We start from the raw sequence: 25,691 nt of genomic DNA, 5'->3' as shown, positions 1-25,691 counted from the left end.
TATTGTTCTATAAGTAATGATGAACAGGCTGATTTCAAGAAAAGCCTGGAAAGACATGAACTGAGGCTGAGTGAAGTGAGCAGGACCAGGAGAACATTGTACATAGTTACAACAAGATTATGTGATAATTAACTGTGATAGACTTGGCTCTTCTCAACAATGTGGTGATTCAAGACAATTCCAATAGATTTGGGATGGAAAATGCCATCTGCAACTAGAGAGAGAATATGAAGACTGAATATGAATTAAAACATAGTATTTTCACCCTTTTTTTGTTGTTGTTGTTTGATTTTTCTTTCTCATGGTTTCTCTCTTTAGGTCTAATTTTTCTTGCACAACATAACAAATATGGAAATATGTTTAAAAGAATTGCATCACCAGATTGCTTTGCTGTCTTAAGGAAGGTAAAGGTAAAGGAAGAAGGGAGAAAAATTTGGAACAAAAAGTCTTACGAAAATGAACGTTGAAAACCATCTTTGCATTTGTTAGGGAAAATGACATACTATTGAGAAAAAAAAGAAAAGAAAATCTGTGTTCAAGTCTCTGTTCTCAATTCTCTTCAGATCTCCCTGAAAAATATAACAGATGTGCAAGCTATTTTTTTTATTGATAAACCCAGTGAAGAGATGTGATTCTAACCCACAACAGCTTAGGCAAATGAAATCATCTTCATTCACTGAGACCTAGCCATTCAATTGCAATGTGATATAGTAGACAGGGTTCTGACATTGTAGTCAGCAAGATCTCTATCCAAATCTTACCCAAACATTTAGTAATTGTGTGGCTATGGGTAATTTATGTAATGCCCCCGAGTCTAAGTCTTCTCATTTGTAAATTATAGGTTTACATGTAATACCTACTTCTCCAAGTTGTTATGAGACGCAACAAGGAAAGCAAAATGACACACAAATGCAAGTTATGATTATCTTCAATAAAGTGAGATTAATTAGTTAGTAAGGACCCATGCCCAGGAAAGTTCATCAATCCTCTCAGGTGCCAATAGGTGTGTCCCCTTCCCCCCGCCCATATACCCACAAAGGAAGATAACCTTAAAGTTCCCAACAAAATTTTATCTTCCTATAAATTTATCAAGTTTGTGATTCTATTAAGATGGAAGCATTTGGTTGTATGGAAAAGTACCATAGCCGTTTAAATAATTTAATATAAAACTTCATTTTGTATCCAAAGTACAGTAAAACTTTTAAACCAAAATATTCATGGAATGTGGCATTACGGGTAATTACTTTTTTCTACATAGCTGCGATTGAACAGAAAACGTTTTTTGTTCCAACCCTGCCTGTTGAAAAATCTCCAAAATGCATTAACTCTCTTTCTGGCTTTCATGTCTTTGTTCATTATTGTTTGGGATTTAAGCAAATTGTTTCCCTCTCCAATTGAAGGCCTTGGAGGTGATGAATGGGGAGATTTGGAACTCTGGGAATTTGAATCTTCTATCATCAGCTGTCTCATCGGGAATGTCTTTCCTGCTTCTTTTGTAATTAAACAAATCGTATCCTTTGAGGTCCCCCAAAGTCCTATATTCTCTGTGAACCCTTCATCAAATACTCTGGTCCAGAGAAATGAGTTCTTTAGTGAGATCAGCCTTGTGAATATAACTGAATATTTTTTCCGATTTAATTAAATCCAATTAAATAACTATTTATGAAGCATTTATTATGTGCCAGGCACCTTGCTAGGCTTTGAAAATATAAAGACAAAATAAAATAGTCCCTGTCTTCAAGAAGCTTACGTAGTACTGGAGACAGACAAGGACACGGATAAGTCAAGACAAAATATATACAAAGTGAATGCAAATAATTTTGAACAGGAAGGAGCAAGTTACAAGTCTGAGAACTGGCTGCAGAGAGATGACAGTTGAACTTGTGAAAGCTAATGATTTCACAGAGAGATTTTTAGGATTATAGATGCAAAGGAAAGTCAAAGTTCATACAATACAGAAATTCTTATCTTGGAGGGGGGAGCAATCAACCATTTTGAGAATTTAGTAAGACCTGAGAACCTTTTCTTGGAATGATGTTTTTAAATGCAAAAAATATATACATAGGATTATAGAGGCAATCAATTATATCAAAATGCCAAATATCAAAATATTAAGAAAAAGAATCCCTGATTAAGTGACTAAATTCTAGTCCAACTCCCTTGTTTTACAGGTGGAGAAGCTGAGACCTAGAGAGATGCTATAACCTCCCCCAAATCACACAGATGGTAAATAAGCAAAGGTAAGATTTAAAACAGATGTTCAGAATCCTGACCCTGAGAACCTGTAAGAGCCTCAATCATCAATTATCAGGGACTGAGACTAGATGAGAGCAGCTAAGTGATGCCATAATGCACCGAGTAGTGGGTCTGAAGTAAGGAAACTCATCTTCATGAATTCAAATCTGTTTAGTAGCTGTGTGACCCTGGACAAGCCACTTAATCCTGTTTGCCTTAGTTGCTTTATCTGTCAAATGAACTTGAGAAGGAAATGACAAACACTCCAGTATCTTTGCAAAGAAAACCCTACATGAGGTCACAAAGAGTCAGAGGGTGGAACAATAATGAGACTAGATGAATCAATTAAAGAGGATTTATGGAGTATTTAAAGTTGTACCCTACAAGAAACCTGTTTCCTACCTTCAAGGAGTTTACAGTTTGAGAGGCAATCTGAACACACACAAAACAGTGAACGGTAGAAAACAGGCTGCTAAATTGTGCAATATTAACACCGTTAGTGTTCAGGAAAAACCTTCATCATTGGGGCAAAGAGCAATCAGAGGAGGTTTTGGAGAGGAGTTGAGACTTAAGCTGGACCTAAGCAGATGGATTGGAGTCTTCCAGTCTATTAGCACAGCTGGAAAGCAATATAAGGGAACTTGGAGGACACTAAGAAGTCATCCCTTGCGCTTCTGATTTATTAGTGGCTATAATCAGCCTGGGCATTCAAGCTACCAAGAGAAATCAGTTTTGCTGGTAGTAGATCCTTTGATCTCAAGGATCTTCCTTGTTGCAAAGTAAAACAATCACTGAAGAGTGAGTGAGAAAAGGGTCTGAGGAGACCTGAGCAGGGACTCTAGACTACAGTGATCTGTGAGTTCTCAGATAGTTCTTGTGTCCTAATATGGAGCTGCTCCTCTGTAGAATTTTGTAGGCAGACAAACAGATCTGGGAAAGAACTTAATCTTAGAAAGACCAAGGTCTCCCAATGCATCCTTAGCCATCACCATTGTCTTGACCTTTACCTTACTGATAGACTTCAGTGACTCTGAAGGAAAGAATGAAGCAGACAATTTTGTACATCTCTGCTTTGCTTTCATTCAATTCACTCAAAAATTGATGAAATTGGTCCTCTTCATGAATGCCAATAACAAAACAACTTTAAATACTCCATAAATCCTCTTTAATTGATTCATCTAGTCTCATTATTGTTCCACCCTCTGACTCTTTGTGATCTCATTTAGGGTTTTCTTTGCAAAGATCCTGGAGTTCTTTGCCATTTCCTTCTCCAATGTTGGTATAATGGGAAGAGTCATGGGGCTTCCTTCAAGTATCAGCTTGAAAAAGAAAAAGAAAAAGCAGCTCATTAAAACTCACCAATACATCAGCAGAGTCTGACAATGTTCAACATTCATGGTCCCCTACATCTACAAAGAAGGGAGACCTATTTTCTCATTAGAGCCAGGCCTGACTTCTTCAGTCCCACCTTCTGCAAGAATTCTTTCTCTGTCCTCCTTAACTTTAGTGGCTTTGCTCCAAGACTGCTCCCAGTTTTTCCTGCCTGTATCTTGTTTGTAGAGGTCTCCATTGAAGTAGGAGTTCCTTGAGAGTAAAGACTCTTTTTTGTCTTTGTTTCCCCATCATTTAGCATAGTGCCTGGCACATAGTAATACTGCTAGTTCTGACTGTCAACCTACTTGGCTATAGAACCTTAGACAAATCCCTAGAGTTCAATGGACTTCAGTGTCCTTCTCTTGAGAAAGTTGAAATATATGAACTCCAAATGTCTTTTCCAACACTAACATTCTGATTCTGGAGTTCTGTATATGCCTACTCCTTTCTTTATCCTCCCTCTATTAAATCTGAACTTGAACTGGTTGAAAAGTTTTGGAGCCACCGATTAGAAAATGGGGAAGGAAGGAAGGAAGGAAGGAAGGAAGGAAGGAAGGAAGGAAGGAAGGAAGGAAGGAAGGAAGGACGGATGGAAGGAGGGAGGGAGTAAAGGAAGGAAGGAAGGAAGGAAGGAGGGAGGGAGGGAGGGAGTAAAGGAAGGAAGGAAGGAGGGAGGGAGTAAAGGAAGGAAGGAAGGAAGGAAGGAGAGAGGGAGAGAGGGAGGAAGAGAAGGAAGGAAGGAAGGAAGGAAGGAAGGAAGGAAGGAAGGAAGCAAGGAAGGAAGGAAAGAAGGAAAGAAGGAAGGAAGGAAGGAAGGAAGGGAAGTTAGGAAGGAAGGAAGGAAGGAAGGGAGGGAAGGAGGGAAGGAGAGAAGGAGGGAAGGAAGGAAGGAGAGAAGGAAGGAGGGAAGGAGGGAAGGAAGGAGGGAAGGGAGGGAGGAGGGAAGGAGGGAAGGAGGGAAGGAAGGGAGGAGGGAAGGAGGGAAGGAAAGAAGGAAGGAGGGAAGGAGGGAAGGAAGGAAGGAATGAGGGAAGGAGGGAAGGAAGGAAGGAAGGAAGGAGGGAAGGAGGGAAGGAGGGAAGGAAGGAAGGAAGGAAGGAGGGAAGGAAGTTAGGAAGGAAGGAAGGAAGGAGGGAAGGAGGAAGGAGGGAAGGAAGGAAGGAAGGAGGAAGGAGGGAGGGAAGGAGGGAAGGAGAGAGGGAAGGAGGGAAGGAAGGAGGGAAGGAGGGAAAGAAGGAGGGAAGGAAGGAAGGAAAGAAAGAAGGAGGGAAGGAGAGAAGGAGGGAAGGAAGGAAGGAAGGAAGGCAGGAAGGAGGGAAGGAAGGAGGGAAGGAGGGAAGGAGGGAAGGAGGGAGGGAAAGAAGGAAGGAAGGAGGGAAGGAAGGAAGGAGAGAGGGAAGGAGGGAAGGAAGAGGGAAGAAAGGAAGGAGGGAGGGAAGGAAGGAAGGAGGGAAGGAAAAATGAGTAATGAAATGGTGATCCATGGGTGTGCTAGAATATTATTGTGTCTAAGAAATTATCTTTTTAAATAATTCAAAGACGTATAGGAATTCTTTGAACTGATACAGGGTGAAGGAAAACAGAAGCACAAAAATTAATGTACATATTAATGATAAGATCAGGATAGCAATTCCTAATTCAAAATAAACATGACAAATTCACAATGGTTAGTCTCTTTGGCAAAAGGTAGGTTTATTTAGGATAAGATGTTACAGGAAAAATAAGACGCAAAATAAGTACCACAAGTGGCAAGTATGAAATAAAGTTGGGAGAGCATATAGTTGTCAAGGAAAAGACAAGTTCCCCAGGGGAACTCACAATTAATCAGGGGAAAGGAAATACTCCATGAGATAGGAGTAGTCACTGACTGGAAGGTTAAATCCGTATAGGACTTTAGCAGATTAGCCAGAGTTAGCTAGAGTAGGGAGAAAGGTGTCATTAAAGGGAAGGCACAATGAGGAAGCGGAAAAAGAGTCCTCATAGTAGGCTTAGCAAAGATCTTCATCATAAAAAGATGCAGCCTTGGGGGTTTCTCAGGGAAACTAGAAAAGTAAAGGCAGGAACTCAGAAGGAAGGATAAGGGAGGAGCCTGATGGAATGCACCTGGCAGACCAGGTTTTCCCCCAGACTTGACTAAAGATATGTTAATCAATATCTCAAAACATTGTTTAAAGATACCCAGAAGCAGAGGACAGTCAATGGAGGTTGATAAAAGAGTTCCAAAGCCCGACTCTAATGCAGAAGTAGGGGACTATGAGTATTGAACACTGTCAGACTCTATTCACGTGTTGGCTAGTTTTACTGAACTGTTTTTCTTTGTTTGTTTGTTATTCTATGTTACAAGAGATAAGTTCCTGGATAAAAAAGGGAAAGAAATAGCTTTAGAAACAATATTGATATTATTTAATCATTTTTCAGTTATATCCAACTCTGTTAGCCCATTTGGAATTTTGTTGGCAAAGATAATGGAGTGATATGCCATTTCCTTCTCCTGCTCTTTTTACAGGAACTGAGGAACTAAGGCAAATTGGGCTAAGTGACCCAGTATCACATAGCTAGTAAATGTCTGAGACCTGATTTGAATTCAGGAAGATGAGTTCCCTGATCCCAGCCCCAGCACTCTATTAACTGTACCATAAAATTGACATAAAAACAATTATCTATTTATCTATGAGAGTGTATATATGTGTATATAAACATATATGTATATTATATATCTAATTATATTATATTATATCTAATATAGACACTTTATATTAGATATGTTGTGTTATATTAAATTATAATTTTAACACTTATTATTAATAATAAATTATATTAAATATAAATAAAAGTTTGGAGCCTTGCTTAGGGAGAACATCCAAGAAGAAATCCCCCAAATTAGCCACAGCTAGTTTCTGAGTTATTCTTTCTTCTGGAGATCATGTCTTTTTCTGAAATAGAAGTATTAAAGAAGAGTAGGAAAATATTCCAGTGGGAAACATTGTAAGTAAAGGTATAACTCCTCTCAACAACCTGAGAAATGTGTACTATTATCATTCCCATTTTACTGATGAGGAAACTGAGGGACATAAGGTTAAATGACTTTACTTTTAAGTGTTTGAAGCGATTTGAGTTCAGATCTTCTTAACTCCAGGAACTTCTAGGCAAGAGAGATAAAATACAAACTCTTCTGACATTTGAAGCCCTTATCAATCAATTGATCAATCAATCTACCCTCTATTTCCAATTTGCTTCTATTACTCCCCTGCACACTTTCAATATTCCAGCCAAATTGGGCTACTTATTGTTCCACTGGAATATTTTCCTACTCTTCTTTAATACTTCTATTTCAGAAAAAGACATGATCTCCAGAAGAAAGAATAACTCAGAAACTAGCTGTGGCTAATTTGGGGGATTTCTTCTTGGATGTTTTCCCTAAGCAAGGCTCCAAACTTTTATTTATATTTAATATAATTTATTATTAATAATAATAATTGTACATAAAACATTCCATTTTCCATCTCTGAGTCCTTGCCTGGATGACTGTTCTTGATCCTTTCCCTTGTCAGCGCTCTCTCACTTAGAGATTACTTTGCATGCGTCTTGTATATGTTTTTATTGATGTATCTATTTTTGTGTTATTTACTCTCATTAGAATGTAAGCTTACTACCAAAGGCTATAAAACTATGCATAAAACTGATCCAGCAGTGTCTCTACTGGGTGTGAATCCCATAAGTACCAAAATGTTTGTAGCAGCCCTTTTTATAGTGGCAAGGAATTGGAAACATAGTAATTGCCCATCAGTTGGAGAATGGCTGAATAAGCTATGGTGTATGAAGGTAATGAATTATTATTGTTCTATAAGAAATGATGAGCAGGCTGATTTCAGAAAGGCCTGAAGAGACTTACATGAACTGATTCTGAGTGAAGTGAACAGAACAAGACAACATGGTACTCAGCAACAAGAAAATCATGTAATGATCAACAGTGATCGACTTAAAACTGGGATGGAAACTGCCATTCTCATCCAGAAAGAGAACTGTGAAGATTGAATGTGGCTCAAAGCATACTATTTTCACTTTTTTATTGTTATTGTTGTTTGTTTCCTTGTTTTTTCTTTTTCATGTTTTTCCCCCTTTTGATTTGATTTTTCTTGCACAGCATGGAAAAACATTTAGATGAATTGCACATATATAAGCTATTTTTGAATTGCTTGCTCTCTTGGGAAGGGGAAGAAGAAGAAAGAGGGAAAAAAATTGGAACACAAGGTTTTATGAAAGTGAATATTGAAATCTATCTTTGCAAATGTTTGAAAAAAAGAAAATACTATTAAAAATTTTAAAAATAAAAGAATGTAAGCTCACTGAGGGCTGGGACTACATGATTTTGGTTTTGTATCCCTGGTCCCAGACCTGGCATATAACAAATGGTTAAAAATTACTTATTCAATGCAATTTAATAAATAGGCTGGAAAGAAATAGAAATGGGAGAAGTTATTAGGACCTGGAGAATCCCAATATCCAATAAATGCTGCAGTAAAGCTCTAATAGGCAGCTAAGGTGACACAATGGATAAAAACAACAGACCTGGAGTCAGGAAGTTTTTCAGTACTATCTGATTTTTTGTGACCCCATTTGGGATTTTCTTGACAGAGATACTGGAATGGCTTGCATTTCCCTCTCCAGGTCATTTTATACACGAGGAAACTTAGGCAAATGGGGTTAAGTGACTTGTAGAGGGTCACACAGCTGGCAAAAATGTCTGAAGCTGGGTTTGAACTCAGGAAGATGAGTCTTCCTGACTCCAGGCCCTTCACTCTATCCACTAAATTATATAGCTACCTTAATCTAGTCCAGAAGACCTGAGTTCAACTGTTTGCTTCAATTTCCTCCTCTGTAAAATAGGAATATTAATAGGACCTACCTCCCAGGATTGTTGTGATAACAAAATAAGATGGTCATTGTAAAGTGCTTAGCATAATGCTTGGCCCAGAATAAGGGCCACAGAAATATTAGCTATTATTATTAGCTGTTAGAAGCCAGAGTAGTTGGAAGGAGAAGAGGAGATCCAGCACCCAGCCAGGGCTCCCGTATCTGTTCTCAAACTGCAGAAGGAACAACATCCATTCCTCCCACCCCAGCCTGCTCCAATGCACAAAACAGTACCAGAAGAGCACCTAGGAAGCCTGTGGCTGAGGCTCAGAAAGAGAATGGATCAGGGCAGCACCTAGGAAAGAAAGCACAAGGGATCTTACAGAAGGTCTGCTATCCACACAACCAGCAACATCTGGAGCCAGTCAGGCTCTTTGCCAGCTCTGTTTTTGGATCTGGGCACCGAGAAGACACCAAGGCCAGAATGCAAGGTGAGTCACAGGGAGCTGGATACCAAACTTAGAAATTGCTGGGCTCTGATCTTAGTCACTCACATCCAGGACTTAGTAGGGCCTGCCTGCTTCATCCAAGAGTGAGAGGGAGGGAAAGGGAAAGGAAGAGGGAGAAAGAGAAAGGGAGGAGGGAGGGGAAGGGAAAAGAGGGTGGAAAAATGAGGAAAGGAGGAGAGGGAAAGAGGGGGAAGGAGGAAAGGGGAGAGGAAGGGAAGGGAGAGAGAGGGGAAGAGGGAAGGAAAAAGGAGGGAGAGAGAGGGAAGAGGGAGGGGGAGTATAAGAGGAGGGGGAGAAATAGGAAGGGAAAAGAGATTCAGGGGGAGAGGGGGAAAGGGGGGAGAGAGAAGAAAAAAGGAGGAGGGGAGGGAGGGGAGGAAAAAGGGGGAGAGGGGTCAAGCACAGAGTACAATCCAAGCACAAAAGAGATATAAGTAACTAGGAAAGAAATGCAGGGCCAAAAAATCAAGGAAGAAATCAAACTACTAGCAATAAGGAGGTATAGTAGATTTTTGAGAAGGAAGGGGACTTTATCAGAACTGTGCATTAAGAAATGAATCTTACAGTCTGTGCAAAATGAATTGAGAGTGGGAGTGAAGATGGAAAGATACTGGTGGATTTCCAGGAGAGAAATGATGACGACATGGACCAATGTGGGGGCAATTCAGGAGCTTAGATTGAATGGCTACTCACCCTCTCTGGGTATATTAGGTACCAGTTGAAGGAATATATTAATCTCACATCAGATGTATCACCATAGATGCAACCTTCAAATCTTCTGATTGATGGACACTGACCAGGATGTAGAGAAACAATGCCCATGGAATCTTATGTGCTCTGAGATGCAGGAATATTTTTATGGTAATATTTGTCAACTTGTCTATACTCCCCACCTACTGTAGAAAGAGGCTTCTTGAGAACAGAACTATCAAGCCTTCCTTATTCAGAGACTCTCCATTGTACTCTAAATAGTCAAACACTCAGGGAAGGAAGTTCTTGACAAGAGTATGAGTTCCTGGTGATATTTCCAATCACCTTAAATGGTACCTTTGAGACAAAGTCCAAACTCTTTAAGTTGTTTTTTTTTAAAAAAAACTCCCTCCTGATTTCAGAAAGGCCTGGAGAGACTTACATGAACTGATGCTGAGTGAAATGAGCAGAACCAGGAGATCATTATATACTTCAACAATGATACTATATGATGACCAATTCTGGCCATCTTCAGTAATGAAATGAACCAAATCAGTTCCAATGGAGCAGTAATGAATTGGACCAGCTACACCCAGCGAAAGAGCTCTGGGAGATGACTAAGAACCATTACATAGAATTCCCAATCCTATGTTTTCACCTGCCTGCATTTTTGATTTCCTTCACAGGCTAATAGTACACTATTTCAGAGTCCAATTCTTTTTGTACAGCAAAATAACTGTTAGGACATATATGCTTTAACATACTTAACATGTATTGGTCAACCAGCCATGGGGGGGAGGGGGGGAGGAGGAGCGAGATGGGAGGAAGGAGGGGAAAAATTGGAACAAAAGATTTGGCAATTGTCAATGCTGTAAAATTACCCATGCATATAACTTGTAAATAAAAAGCTATAGTAATAATAATAATAATAATAATAATAAAAACTCCCTCCTCTCTGTCCCCTCAAAATCTCTGATAATTGTCTCGGAGAGGGAAAGAATTTGGAAATTAAAATTAAAAAAAAAAGAATGTTAAAAATTATTACAAGCAATTAGGAAAAAATAAAATATTGTTAATTTTTTAATTGGCATTCTTCAAGTATACCTTATATTTTCCAAACTCTGCGCCTTTGTGAATTTGCTCTACTTCGAATGCTTCTCCTGGTCTTTCCCACCCCCCACTTTGCATCCTATTTATTTCCAAGCCAAAGTTCTAGTCTCTGCTCTTCTTATAAAACCACCCCCTGGCCACCTCACACCTCCAAGATCTCTTCCTTTCATGAATTCCTAAAGACTCACTGTCCAAGTCACTCATTTTGGCCCCTACTGTATACTCACTTTTTAAAAACTGTTGACCATTTATTTTCTCTCCCTCCCACACACTGATCCCTTCTTGAGGAAGAAACAAAAGAAATACAAAATCTCTGTAACAAATATACATATTGACTGTGTCCAAACTTATTCGTGTCCAAAATAATCATTTTGCACCATGAATCCATTTTCTGTATGTTAGAAGGTACACTTAAATATCATTTTAGCAAAAATATTAGTAACTTTATGTGCAAGGCACTATGATAGGTATTAGAGCCACAAAGACAAAAAAAAGCCAAAAATCTTTTAGTTCTGGGTAGGGAAGGGGAATAAAATGTGTATACAAATAAATGAATATTGGATAACATGAGCAGAGAGAGGACTAATAGTGAAGAATGGGGAAAGATCAAAGGAAGCACTTCAGAGAAGGTCACATCAGTTGATACACAAAGTTGATGTCTTGTATTGTCGTTATTTACCTTTTTTTGGTATACAAATGTATTGTATATCCAGGTAGACCAGTAGGTACCTACAGGTGGAAATGTTGACTCAGTCATTTTGGTATCTCCCTAGTGCTTTGTTAAAGAAATTTTGATTGATTGATAGATGATTTGGCTGAGGATCCTTCAAAGTTTTTTCTAATACTCAAGCACTCCTAAACTAGACTTATCATCCTCACCTTTCCTGGGCCAAGATAGTCTCCTTTCTTTGCCTTCTTGTTTTCACATTTGGCTACATTCTGAGCATATGGATGGATAGATAAGGATGGAGAAGGGACAAGCACATTAGGTGGAAGGAGAGCCTGGCTCCTCCAGGCCAGATAACACCATAAATAATCAATCAATCTTTGCTTCATCCTTAAGTGCTTGATGTATCCTCCAACAAATTGAATCACCTCCTCTACCAGGAAGTTCTCTCTTGTAAATAAATGAGAACAGAAATGGCCCATATTGAAAAATAATGTTGTTAAAGCTGCTGATTAAGTTTTACACAAGCATATGAGAGCAAACTAAAAGGTTTTAGCTTTTTAATTTAAGAAATGAGGAATATGATATAATTTCAATTTGTGATGAGATAAGATGTTCTCGATATTGTGGTTTCAATTGGATTACATCCTAATGTACTTTATAAAGTGTCAGGCTAGCTGCAGATTAAGGTATGTGTGTAATATTCTTTATTAACAATTTAATGGACTGGCTTTCACTCTATCTATCTTAATCAGTGTTTCTAGCCCACCTGGGAGGCCTCGTTAGTGCAGAACCTGAAACTCCAACCTGATGAAAGAGAGAACAGAATGATCCATCAGTGTCAGGGATGAGAGGGGGGTATCATAGCTTAGGCCCAATACTGAGGGCTACAACATTACCTACAGCTTGTGGCAGCTGAGTCTGCTAAGGATTCCTGGGATGGGTTCAAGCCCTTTCTTCATGCTTATCCCCAGGCCTGCTTATAAGATCATAGATTCAGAATTGGAAGGGACCAGAGAGATAGTTGAGCACAACATCCTCATCTTTAAAATGTGGGAACTGAGTCCAGGAGAGCCTAAATCGTGTAGCTAGTGAGTGTCTGAGGTAGAATTCCTGCTCACCGGCTTTGGTTGGTACCTAGTGGGAAGAATGGGAAGTAGGGGATGCAGTTGTTGGAGGAAAGTTGGCTTTCAGAAGGTGCTGTCCTTTATTAGGGTCCTTTTTAGGGTACTAGGAGATGAAAAGAGACTCAGTAGCTAAGGAAGGACTTAGGATCATAGACCTAGAAGAATAAAGGAACTCAGAAGTAGTTAAGTCTAACAACTTCATTGTACAAATAAGGAAATTGAGACCCAGAGTGATTAAGTTGCTCAGAGTCACAGGTCATCAGAAGCAGAATTTGAACCTAAGGTCTGGTGCTCTCTCACTTATACCAGCTATAGCCTAGAACTATGAAAGGAGGGTCAGGAGAAGCACAGGACTAAGAGACATAAGAATAAATTCAATTTCTGGCCCTATTACTAACTGAAAGTGACCTTGAAAAAGACACGTGCATCCCCAGGAAACTCAGATTCCTCATGTGTGAAATAAAGAGGTTGGGCTAGATAATTTCTAGCTCTAAATTCTATGATCTTCTGGGAAAGAAAAAAGGACTTATATATACAAAAATATTTAAAGCATCTCTTTTTGTGGTGAGAAAGAAATGGAAACTAAGGGGTTATCCATTCATTGAGGAAGGGTTGAAGAAATTGTAGAATGAAATGGAATACTATTGTATCATAAGAAAGGGGTACACAGGATGTTCTGGGAGGACTAGCACCTCTGGTGTGAGGGTTTGATGAGCCCTTTTTAGAGCTGCTCAACCACCTTTGGTACCCAACTCTCACCTATGGCTCTAAGAAATTGTAGCATTCTCAGAGTCATAGCCCAGTAAACCATCTTGACAGATGGTTACCAGGTTAGCCAACGGGTCTCAAATCCATCAGTAAATTAGGGGGATGTCTACCCCAAGTATGTGAAGACTTCCCCAGCAGAATGGGCAGATGAGAATGCTTTGTTCCATGGCCACAAAGGCAGCTGAAGCAAGCACTTGGTCAAATGTCAAAGATGCCAAGATTATCCACTGCATCCCAGACCATTGCCAATCATCCTGACTTTTGACCTGCCTCTGGACTGCAAAAATTCTGGAATAGAATGAAATTGATGACTTTATACAACTTGCCTCACTTAAATCTAATTCATGTTCCAGTTAAGACATCACCCAAAATTTTATTGGTCCTCTTCAAAAATGAAAGACAAACAACTATAAAAAATCATAAATGGAACAATTTCAGAGAAATTTAGGAAGACATATAAACCAATGTATAGGACCAGGAAAACACTTAACAATAGCAACAATATTGTAGAAGCAGGATTCCAAAGGACTGAAAAAGAAACAAGCCACCCAACTTCTGGCAGAGTTTATGGATTCAAGATACAGAATGAGTCATACATTTTTGGACATGGTCAATTTATTTTGTTTGGCTATGCATACTTGTATAAAGAGTTTTTTTCTCTTTTTTAAATGGGTTGGGAGAATGGGGGAAATTGAAAAAAAGGATAAAACAAATGTTTGTTACTTGAAAAATATAATAAAAATTGTAATGACCAAAAAATAAACTGAGACTAAAAGGCTTAGATTAATATTATTCAAGACAAGAAGAAACAAAATCAAGCATGGCAAATTCTAAGTCACAGTGTCAAGAGAGATAAGCAATATAATAACATAGATGATTCCTCATAAATTATTGTCTCAAAGTTTACAAGGTCTTGTATTCTTGGTAGCTCCAGTAAAGCTGACTGTTTCCGTGATTAGGATTGGGTCATTACCAAGTTAGGGTGGGCTGTTCCTTGAAGAGAAAAGACTTGCTAGAAAACCCAGGCATCTTCATCGTTCTTGTCTGAAATCAAATGGGAGGCTTCACAGAGTGGTCCAAAACCATGGGGAGTCCCCAGGAGGCCAGATACTTGTTTTTTTTCCTTTGAAGACTCTCCCTTGGAAGGTTCCCTTTTGAGCATAAAGTCACAACAGAATATTTTCTCTCTTAATTTTTGAAAGTAATTTTTGTAGCATAGGTGTTAATTGTTCTTTAAACATCTGATAAAATTCATCTGTAAATCCATCTGGACCAACTTTCTATCCTGCCTCTCCCCAATTCCTTTACCACTAATTCAATTTCCTTTCCTGAAAATTGATTGTATAAGCATCCTCTTTCATGTTGATATAATTTGGCTATTTTATATTTTGTATTTAGATTTTTTATAAGCCTCCATTACTTTTAAATTCTCAGTTTTGAACAGCTAGGATTTCATAGTAGATAGAGCACCAGCCCTGAAGTCAGGAGGACCTGACTTCAAATCTGGTCTCAGACACTTAACACTTAAAAGCTCTGTGACCTTGGGCAAGTCACTTAACCCTAAATGCCTCATATAAAAAAATCTCAGTTTATATAAGGATGGGAGCATCATAGCTTCAGTTCTAGCAAAAACCTTATAAGGTCATCTAGGGCAGTAGTATATGGAAATGGATCTCTGGAGGCAGCATATTAACTTACAAACCAATAAATTAACATCATCTATGTTGTATTGCATTCTTATTTTATTAGATATTTCTCCATTATATTGTATCTGATTAATGCTTCATTAGGGAGGAATCCTGACTTGGGTACCTCTGATCTGAGGTATAAAAGAAGAAGAAGCATCTCACCCACAGAGGTAAGATAGTTTGTCACAATCTTTACTCAAGTTGTCTGAACCTCTGAATCTTAAGTCTCTTGGAAATGGGAGATACATAATAAAAATAAAGGCAGAACTGAAATGGATCTATGATGATGTTTGATAACATTGATAGCTTTTATATAGTAAATTTGCAAAACATTTTACAAATATCTCCTTTGACCACACAACAACCCTATGAGATAGATGTTATTAGTCTCCCATTTTACAGATGGGAAAACAAAGACAGACATAAGTGAACTGATTTTCTCAAGGTTTCAGAGGTAATAAGTGTCTGAGGTTAGATTTGAACTCAGGTCTTTCTGACTCTGGATCCAGCTCTACTTCCAGCTGCCTACTCTGACATCATATAATCCAAACCCTTATTTTACAGAAAAAGAAACAGAGACCCAGAAACATGGTAATTGTTCATTCTTCATTTTTGAAGATAACCAATGACATCATAGGAGGATGGCTTAACTTGTGCATGAGTTGAATTTAAGCCAAGTAGCACAAGTTGTCAGCCTCATCTCTTCCACAATTATTGAAGTCTCGTGGCAGGACAAAAGGAAAGACAACTGGCAGTGACCTGTGATGGTTATAACTTGCCCAAAGCCATAGCAGATAGTAGGCTTGGAACTGAGATTTGACCTTAGTTCAAATCTATACTATGGTTCTAGTGAACTGTCTCTGTCTCTGTCTCTCAGTCTATGTCTGTCTCTCTTTCTCCCTCTATTGGTGTGCCTTTCTCTCTGTCTCTTTCTCTCTCTTTCTCTCTCTCTCTCTCTCTCTCTCTCTCTCTCTCTCTCTCTCTCTCTCTCTTCTCTCTCTCTTTCTCTCTCTCTCCCTCTCTCTCTTTCTCTCTCTCTCTCTCTCCTTTTCCCTTAATGTTTCTGTCTCTCTGTGTCTGTCTGTGTCTCTCTGTGTGTTTCTTTATGTGTGTATGTGTCTCTCTGTCTTTGTCTCTCTATTTCTGTCTCTCTTTGTATGCTCCCACTTTCCCACTTTCATCCTTTACCCCTTCCTCCCCTCTGTCTCTTTCTATCTGTCTCTTTCTCCCTCCCCCTCTACCTTCTTGTTTTATATATATACTCTTTGTGAATATATTGAAATGAGTGGATATGATTCCAAAGAGCAAGTAATATAGGAACATGAAATGAAGGAACCAGAATAACTGAGTTCCAAATGCAGCAAACACAGTAAGCCACAGAAAAGCCTAAAGTATAAACTGCAAAGAATTTTCCAAATCTCAGGTATCATAATTATTGTTGTTTTGGAAATTATGATGATCAATTAAAAGAGATAAGGAAGAAGTTAAGAGAGACACAAGAAAAAATAGACAGCAAAACTATACTAGTAGAGGGATCCCAACCCTGTTCTATCAGAACTAGATAAATCAAATCACAAAATAAATAAAAAAGAAGTTAATGAGTTAAATAGAATTTTTTTAAAGTTAGGTATGATAGACCTTTAGAAAAAATTGGAGATAGAAAAGAATATACTTTAAATACAATTCATGTGCAAGTCAAGATATCAGCCTGTGATGATATTGGTCCTCTTCAAAAATGAAGAATGAACAACGATAACACTGTGCTAAAGGATGAAGATAAAAAAAAATAGGCAAAGACATTCTCTGCCCTCAAGGAGCTTACTGTCCAATGGGAGAGATGACATTCAATTCAGTGAACATTTATTATAACAGGCAATTGACTGTTATGTACCAGGCACTGTGTTGAGTGCTGGGGATCCTAAAGACAGTCCCTGCCCTCAGGAGGGTTACAATCTAATGGCACAAACAATGTAACTGTGTACAAACTACAGATAGGATTTAATCATAGAAAGAAAAGCATGAAGGGACATCAGAACAGGCTTTCTGCAGAAGGTGGGATTTTAGCTGATCTTGAAGGAAGCTGGGGAAGCCACCAGGCAGAGAAGAGATCACACTGTGATCACGGAATGAAGGGTAGGAAGGTATAAGAAGACTAGAAAGGGATCAGGTTATTACGGAATTTAAAAGGGGTGGTCTTAGCAGGATGAATACAGAGAGGCTTGGAGAGACCTACATGAACTTAGCATCCGCTAAGTGAAATGAGCAGAACCAGGAGATCATTATATACCTCAACAACGATCCTATATGAGGATGTATTCTGATGGAAGTGCATTTCTTTGCAAAGAGAAGATCTAACTCAGTTTCAATTGATCAAGGATGGACAGAAGCAGCTACACCCAAAGAAAGAACACTGGGAAATGAATGTAAACTGTTTGCATTTCTGTTTTTCTTCCCAGGTTATTTCCACCTTCTGAATCCAATTCTCCCTGTGCAACAAGAGAACTATTCTGTTCTGCACACATATATTGTATCTAGGATACACTGTGACATATTTAACTTATATAGGACTGCTTGCCATCTAGGGGAAGGGATGAAGGGAGAAAGGGGAAAAGTCAGAACAGAAGTGAATGCAAGGGGTAATGTAAAAAACAATTACCCAGGCATGGGTTCTGTCAATAAAAAGTTATAATAATTTTAAAAAATTAAAAATAAAAGGAGTAGTCTTCATAACTCATAACCCAATTCCATAAGATAATGGCAATGGGGAAGAATAACTGGCACTTCTTATATAGCACTTTAATATGGTAAAGTGTTTTATATAGAATACTTATTTGATACTGAAAACAACCCTGTAGATACTTTAATTATTATAATTCCAGATAAAGGAGCTGGGAGATAGCAGAGGAGCAGCTAGGTGTATTGGGTCTGGAGTCAGGAAGCCCTGAGTTCAAATGTGAGCTCAGACACTTTCCAGCTGTGTAATCCTAGGCAAGTCACTTAACCTATGTTTGCCTTCACTCTCTGAAAAAAAGAAATAGCAAACCACTCTACTATTTTTGCCAAGAAAACCCTATGAATGGGGACTCAAAGAATCAGACACAACTGAATGACTGAACAGCAGAGGAGTTGATAGAAGAGATAATGGTGGCAGCTTCTTTCCGATGGCCAGTGCTTAAATTCTTGTTTACACTCAGTAGTTGTTTAATAAGTGTTTGTTGATTGACTGTTCCTAACAGAGGAACCCAGGATGTAGTCCACTCCATCTGGCATATTAATTAAGCAGATAAAATGGCAAAGATAGGATATAGAAAAGAAAATGAACAGATGTCCCAAGATGGAGCTAGGAAATGGCAATAATAACTCACATTTATATGACATTTTAACATTTACAAAACTCTTTCCTCACATAATCCTGTGAGGTAGGTAGTGTAAATATCATTATCCCCATTTTACAAATGAAGAAACCAAGGTACAGAAAAATTTGGGTTTTTCTGCCCTGCCTTTCTTTATTCCATTAATTTTCGTGGAAGCCTAAAATAACAAATCTGAGGCTTGAAAAATACTAGGAAAAGGGGGTTCAGACACAGAAGGCTTTGGACAGTTTACTAAAAGAGTCTTTGTCTTTAAACAAGGGATTCTTATGGTTGGCAATATGGTAAAACCTAGAATCCTTCTCAAAATAAAATTTTAAAATAATTGAAAGAGCTGCTTAAATTTCAGTAAAAAGTTAATGAAAATAAAACTGTTAAGTTTTTTTTCTATCCAAGTTCACAGATACCTATCTCCTTCCTCACTCCCCCACACATCTACCCCCATCCCTCAATCCCTGCATTTACCCATGAATCCCTTCTGTAGATCCCAAATTAAGACTCTCTGCATTGAAACTAATTGTTCAAATGCTAATCTGAACATTAAATTTCAAAGAATTTCTGACCCTAAGCTATAATGCAGCTTCTAATATAGTTCCCTACCCCTCCCAATCAGGAAGCAGAGAGTGAAATCCTGTAGAGGCTACTTAACTAGCTAGCTGACTGGCAGCTCTGTGTCCTGCACAGTTCCCCAAGGACATGGCATCTCCTTTTGGAGAAGAAACACCTATTATAGCCAAGATTCTGAGAACTGACAGATCTCCCCTAACACGGAGTGGGGAAAAGAACCAAACCACAGCACTAGTCCAGTGGATAAATATGGGAAGATTCTGTCTTTCAAAAACATCTAATATAAGCTTTTGGTTCTTTAACAAAAAGATAAATGTGAGACCTGACTCTTCCTCTTGGGGAAAGGATTGTCCATCAGCTAAGGATTCTAACTAAAGCCAGAAAGTAGAAGCAGAAAGAAAACTTCACAGCTGTAATTCCCAGGGGCATAATGACTGGCATTGAATAACAGTGATCAATGGACAAGTCCACCAGACTATCCATCAATGAATCAAGAAGCATTTATTAATGGATTACTAAGTACCAGGCACTGAGCCAGGCGCTGGGCAAGTTCAAAGAAGAAAATCATTCCTGCTCACAAGCAACAATTGTGGAAGACTAGAAGGAAGCAGCAGCCAGCAAACAGTTGACCCTGTTGTATTGTGTCCATTCTTCCTATTGATGGTAAGTATTTATGGGATGGTAGTTCCCAAATCAATGAAGGAAATCTTTTGTGTTTTTTCTTATGGTGTTATTTCAATAAATACCTTGGTCTTGAGCTAATTGAATGATAAAACCAATCCTCTGGCTGACTACTAATCTATCAGTTCAAGCTTATAAGCTGTTTTTGAACATGTGTAGTTCTGTGAGATACCTTGAATTGGGGGAAATATGTATTATGAGAAGGGTGTTTCCCCGTGTCTCCTGGGGAAATGTTAATGGAATATTACAGCAGCAGAAGAATATGAAGAGCTCAGAGAAATAGTACAGGATTTGCATACATCAATGAAGAATGAAATAGAAGAACCAGGAGAATTGTACACATACATATGTACACAAATACTTTTTAGTTTCGTTTTCATTGACATTATTGTAGGGCGTGTGTGTGTCTGTTATTTTCATTGATATTATTGTAGAGTGTGTGTTCATGAATATCTGCATATGTCTGTATATATATATAGATACATACACATATGTGTATATATGTATATATGTCTACATATATGTTTCTACAATAATATCAATGAAAACAATACTAAAAGATAGTTTAATTCAAATTAATTGTAATAATAACCTTGAATCCAAGGAACAAATGATAAAATGACTATACTTTTTTTTCTCTTAGTAGAGAGATAGAGGACTATAGGCACAGAATATGGCTTTTCAGTTAGTTTTGCTTAACTATTTTTCTTTGTTGGAAGGGTGGAATTCAATGCAGAGGAAGTCGTATATTGGGAAGTAACTGGAACATAAAAATAAAAGATAACAATAAAACATTTTAACAATAGTGTTGATGGTGGATAAGATGCCCACTCCCAAACCCCCAGTTAACCCTTTCTAAATAGGTAGGAGTCTTATGCTGTAGTGCCTAATCCTTCCTCTTGGTCCTGCCCAGCCTGCTACCCCCTTCCCAATTTCCCCCTGCTGTCCACTTTTCCATTCCAGACACACACAGTTCTGTCTGCCTCTCTCCCACCTACTTTTCCATGCAGGACTTGTTGAGGTCCATGAGGCAGACAGCTTGTGATTGGGAGAAGCAGGCTCCTTTTAAATCCCCAGTTCCCACCCCTTTGATGCTCATCTCTCTGCAAAGGGGGCCTGGCCAGAAGGGGCTGCAGGTGCTTAGAAAGTGGGGGGAGGAGAACCCAAATGAAGTTGTTTGCGGCTTTTGCTGCCATCCTTGGAATTATTTACAGCTGCAGGCGGTATTAAACTATGTCGAGCAAGTGTCCTCATTTACATGCTAATTCATTTATACCCTCTGGATTGATTTCTCCAATTCATTTTCAACCCACTAACTCTTCTGATATGAATTATATTAACACCTCCAGAATGGCAGTGGGGGAACCCACTGGAGCTACAGTCTTCTTGCTGCCCTTCATCCTATCCTTCTCATTTCCCTTGTCTTTCCATCTGGAGAGCCCCTCCCTGGGTCTCATCTCCCAGGAGGCCCCTGGCACAAGTCTAAAATTATAATAACAGCTCACATTTATATAGTACTTTAAGGTTTAGGATGTGTTTTCCTCTCAAGAACCTTGTGAAGTAGACAATCACAAATATTTAGACCTCCATTTTACAGATGAGTAAACTGAAGAACAGAAGGGTTAAGTGACTTGTCCATGCTAACTTAGGCATTATATAGAAGACAGAAATTCGAACTCAGGTCTTTTAATTCCTGATCTGGCCCTCTTGAGTAAGGGCCATTGTCTGGGAGTCAATGGCACATATAAACTAATACAATGGGAAACAGGATGATATAGTATAAACAATCAGAAACCTGGGCTGCAGTTGCCTTTAAATTATATCTCATTTTCCTCAACTATCAACTAAAAAAGCTTTATGTATGTTTAAAGAAGGGTTGCAGAAAGGGTGTGCATGGGAGCTAGTGAGAAAACTGATTATTAAATTTTCAATGTCAGCATTTACACCTCAGACATTGGCAAACACTACCAATCAGGGGTTGATTTATTGTTCCATTGATTGCCTATCATTGTATGGCTTGAAGAAAGGTAGAATAAACATTTCTAGCTTCTTCCCCAAAAATTCTCCAATGGAGACTTTAATTTCCACCAGGAGGGAAAGCAGGAAGTTGGGGCAAGAAATTTAGCCACTGCTCTTCTCAGAGGGAGGGGATACCAGGCTAGAATTACATGTATCTGCTCCCTTAAATATTACTATTTTAAGAGATGTAACTTTCAGGTTCAAACTAAACTTCTGATCTCTATTTCATTAATGGGGAAAGGAGCAGGACCCCAATTTTACATCCAAGACTTGACCTCCTTCCCCTCAAATACCATCAAATTTGTTCAAGCTGATAGGAAAACAGTAATCAGAGAAAGTATCCATATGAGAACATATACCAGACAATACATAGTGAAGGAGCTCTCCCATTAGGAGAGAAATAACTCAGTTCAAATAAGAGACAGTCTCAGCTCTCACCTAAGGAAAACTTCCCTGAAGTCTCAAGTCTCTGGGGAAAGGGACATGATAGAGACTGCCATTCTTCTCATTTTGGTTTCTTCCCAAATCTTATTTTCCCTTCAGCAATCTGAAATAGTATTGGAATCATCCATTTTCTCAAAGCTGGAAGCCAGACAATCCCTAAGTGATTATATAATCTAAAGAGATGGAAAAGATTTGAAGAACATGGTCATCTTTTCTCTTTTGCTCTTTTGAAGTCGATCCTGACCCTCACTAAGATGAGGCATTTATCACTTATCTCTACCACTGAGGAGACTCCCAAACTAATAAATTTGGGATTCAGGTTACACATAAATAAGGTTGCATATGAGGCTAGAATTAAATTTATAAGCATTTATCTTATCCCATAATCGTATACCTCATATTCTCTAGGCTCATTGCTGCTTCAAAAACACAATATCTGCTTACAAACTCTAGAAGATTTTCCTAATAAATAGTGGGGTAACGAACAGGTATGAAAATAAGCCATCTTCACTGATCGAGGCTCAACCACCACAAAGCAAACTCTACCCATCTGGAAGCAGATCAGGGACAAAGCACAGACAAGAGTGCTGTGGAATTCCCTCTGGATTTGGAAATGTCTGGGATCTGGATTCAATTCCCAGCTCTGTTGCTGATTCCAGTTTCGACCTTAGGTCAGTTACTTAGCATATTTGGATTTCCATTTCCTCAAGAGATTGGACTAGATGCCTCCCAAAGTTTCCTTCTACTCTAAATCTATGATTCAGTGAGATTGGTACTCAAGAGTCATTTCAAGAAAGGGAGCAGAGAATGGTTGGAGGAGCTAAAAGTGCCAAATTGAGTACTCAACCTAGGCATAGACTACAAAGATCTGAAAATACTGGTTGACATCATGCTGTAATTCTGAAATCTAGATTTACTGGCCAGAGAACTTCCCATTCAATCTAATTTGATAAGCATTTATTAAACTCTTACCAAATTCTAGGCACTGTGTTAGGTGATAGAGCTAAGGATAGATGCTGGACTTACGATTTCAAAATGCCAATGCTCACTTTCTTTGTAATTTATAATCTTTGAGAATGGTCTAGACAAGCACTGAGAGGGAAACTGAATGGTTTCTTTATTAAGAAACCTGAGAGGATCGTAGGCTGGTGTTCGTGCTAGTGTTTAACAATTAGTTCTCCCAAAATAATGTATTTATTCCATGCTTTTAAGTTTAATCTACATTATTGACATTTTAAGTCACAGAACAATAAATCAAGCCCTGATTTGTAGCATTTGCTGATTTCGGAAGTGCTCACACTGAAAATTTAACAAACGGGTAGAGCTGGTTCCAGCATACCCTCACACAGGAGAAGGAGGAATGACAGGGAGTATTGATAAACTAGTGTGATTCATCAGTCCTCCTAGTGAGCACTTTCTGTCCACACATAAAGCAAGCTCATTGTATCTTCCCGTTGGCCCTAGTAAGATTTACTTCCTGAAAATAAATAAATAAATAAATGACAAGTATTGAAAAGGCTGCAGAAAAATAGACATATCAATGAATAGATGGTTGAATTGTGAATTGGTTCAGTCATTCTGGAAAATAATTCAGAATATGCCCCCTAAGTTATTAAACCTATATACTTTTCAGCCCAGTGATACTATTACTAATCCTATGCCCCAAAGAAAGAAGAAAAAGATCTACACATACAAATATACTTATATCAGCTCAGTGGTAGCAAAGAAATGGAAACTAAAGAGGCATCTAACAATTGGGGAATGGCTGAACAGACTGTGGTATCTGAATGAAATGGATTATTATTGTGCCATAGGACAAAAGAGAGGGTTTCAGAGAAACTTGGGAAGACTTGTATTAACAGATGCAAAGCAAAGTGAGTGGAACCAGAAAAAACGATTCTTATAAATAATAACAATATTGTAGATATAAACAACTTTGAAAGACTAAAGAACTGTGATCAATGCAATGACCAACTCTGATTCCAGAGGATCGATGATAAAGGATGGCTCTCCTACCTCTGGACAGAAAAAAGATGGATTTCAGATGCAGAAAGAGACAAACATGTTTGGACATGTCCAGTATGAATATGTGAATATTTTACAAAGGTTTTCTAGGAAGGAAGGAAGGAAGGAAGGAAGGAAGGAAGGAAGGAAGGAAGGAAGGAAGGAAGGAAGGAAGGAAGGAAGGAAGGAAGGAAGGAAAAAAAAGGAAGGAAAGGAAAGGAGAGAAGAGAGGGAAGAAAGAGGAGGAGGAATGTGATCTATGTGTATTTTCAATAAATAAATAAATGAAGGGAGAAAGAAGGTTTCCTGCTTCCTCAGAAGCTCCTAATGACCCTGTCCTGCCTCACCAATTCAAGTCTATTTGTTCATATCTGAGAAAGATATTAGTGGGTGGGATTGGGTATAGAATTTGATTGTTACTCAACGTTTACACTTTGGCTGATTTCATTTTCACCTCCATGGGACTAACTTAAAATCACTTTGACCTTGATTTAGTCTTATTTTCAATGGACTTTGAAATTCAATTTACTGCTGTGAAGTTACATAGCCCTCTTGGGCTCAGCAAACTCCACAGTTCATCTGTGGAGACTTCAGATATTTCATATCAAAAAAAAAAAAAAAAAGCACCCTTTCACCTATCTTTCTGGAGCTGGTCCATGGCCACATGTTTCACCACCATCTTATAGAAAAGAGTCTTGAGGCCTAGAGCATCTTGGCAGGTGGCCCAAGCAAGCTCTCCTAAGGCAAGACTGAAGATGGTTCTGGGTTAATCGTTGGACAACTGTGGCTATTTCCATTTGGGTCAACTTCTTTGGAGTCAGAAGGCCTTGATTTGAATGCTATTTTTAGTTCTTAATACCCAGTTTAGAAAGAATAATGATAAGCTAAAGAGCAAACAAGACAGTTGAGGACTTTTTATTTATATTGAAAAAGGTTGAGGAGAAGGTGCTGGGGCAGGAATCAGAGTGTGTTTAAACTGGAGAAGACGTGAAAGCTTGGAGGGAAACTGTCCTCATTGACTGATTTGGAAGGGCTTAGTAGCCTCCATGAAAGAATCCTTAACCTTCTAGCACCTCAGTTTCCTCATCTGTAAAAGAAGGCGGGGCTAGATACCTCTGAAATCCCTTCCAGCTCGAGATGTATGAATCCTATGAATCATAATAGTAAAGAATTCACAGAAGCAAAAAACTCTAGAGATCATCAATCCAAACCAAACTGAGTCTCAAAAAGGATGATTTTTCCTAGATCACATCGATAACAAATGAGTGAGCCCACATTCACAAAATCATAGAATTTTAGGATTTAGGGACCCCATCAGCTAACTCATTCCCCCAAAAGAATACCTAATTCAATAGTCAACAAATGGTCAAACATCTTCTGTTTGAAGACTTCCAGTGAAGAGAAATTCACTAATACAGTAAAAATAAAAATAATAATAATTTAATTTAAAAAGAAGACTGATTCTGAAGTCAGAATCCAAAAAGTATAAATCCTGCTTTTGTTGTTTACTTATCTATATGAGCTGGAACAAATTACTTAATTTCTCTCAGTTTCCTCATCTGTAAAATGAAGGGTTGAACTAA

The sequence above is a fragment of the Antechinus flavipes genome, chromosome 1 (genome assembly GCF_016432865.1).
Source record: "Antechinus flavipes isolate AdamAnt ecotype Samford, QLD, Australia chromosome 1, AdamAnt_v2, whole genome shotgun sequence".
NCBI classification, from domain to species: domain Eukaryota; kingdom Metazoa; phylum Chordata; class Mammalia; order Dasyuromorphia; family Dasyuridae; genus Antechinus; species Antechinus flavipes.
Note: the sequence above shows the minus strand (reverse complement) of the source record.